The following is a 1,254-nucleotide window of genomic DNA, read 5'->3' on the forward strand; positions in this document are numbered from 1 at the left end:
CCCTCGGACACCCGGCCGGCCCGGAGTCCTCCTCCTTCCCCTCCCCGCGCGAAGCTCGCGAGGCCGACAGCGCCGGGAGCGGCCCGCAGAGGGGCGGAGGGAAGCGCAGCTGCGTCACTAGCGCCACCGCCGGCTCCGCTGCTGATTGGGTGCTGCCAGGACCCGCCCCGCACTCCCCGCCTCAGGCCCGGGCGCGCGCCCTGGGAGCCGCAGCCCTTGACCCGAGGCGCACTGGGCGCGCGGGGTGCCGGCTGGTGCTGAAGACCAACCCTGACCTACGACGTGGGCAGCAAACGGTACTGAACTTCCTGAGAGGGATTCTGTGATAGTTCAGATCTTTGGCTCCTAATGAAATACTTTTGATAACAAATGTGTGCATCCTTTTTTGAAAGGCGTCAATATCTCAACATTTTACATTTATTAATTGAGTTGTTTTGTGTGTGTTTTTTCTGTGAGTCAGGGGAGTTGGATTGGTCACTACCTGCAGAATATATTTTAAAGCTACTAAAGCGGAAATAGACTCCCTTTCTCATTCATCCAGTCCTTCTGGAAGCAAGAAATTGGGCCTCCTGCGGTTCCAGGTTCCCAAATACTTGTAGACACAAGGCTCCAAGGTGTCCTATTCAGCGCCATTCCCTGATCTAGCTCTTTCTGCATTGCAGTATTCTTTTTATTTGAATTGTAAAAAACAAGCAATTTTTTTTAAAAGCTTTCGTTATTTTTCTCCCCTAGGGCTTAAACGTTCTTCCCCTTGTTTGCTACCTTTTTTCATGCCCAACGTTAGCCGGAGGAGCTATCTAAATTCCAACTATGACAAACTAAACTCCTTGAAGTTTGAAGCCTTTTAACTTGAAAAATAAAAATTAAGTTTTGGCCATAACATAAATATGCACTAGCCACTGCCATTCCCAACTCCATCCTTTTCAATGGCTCTGCTGTCTGTAAAGAAAATGTACAAAGGGAAGGGAAGTTCATGCGGTAGCAAAAGCAAGTATACTCGGCAAAACCTGTAGGGTTGAGTACAATGGTACTTTGGTGACCACTTTTAAAGTAATAATTATACATACAGGTTTATGTATATAGTAGATGTATTGGTGTCACAATACAAAAAAAAAGGGGGGGGGTTGTTGTATCACTAATAGGAATTGGCCCCAAACAAATAATGTAGAGTTTATCTTCCTCCCAGTATTTAGAATTATCTGGATCTTAATTAATTAAAGATTATAGAATATCAGACTTAAAATTGGCCTTAGC

The sequence above is a fragment of the Myotis davidii genome, unplaced genomic scaffold, assembly GCF_000327345.1.
Source record: "Myotis davidii unplaced genomic scaffold, ASM32734v1 scaffold62, whole genome shotgun sequence".
NCBI classification, from domain to species: Eukaryota; Metazoa; Chordata; class Mammalia; order Chiroptera; family Vespertilionidae; genus Myotis; species Myotis davidii.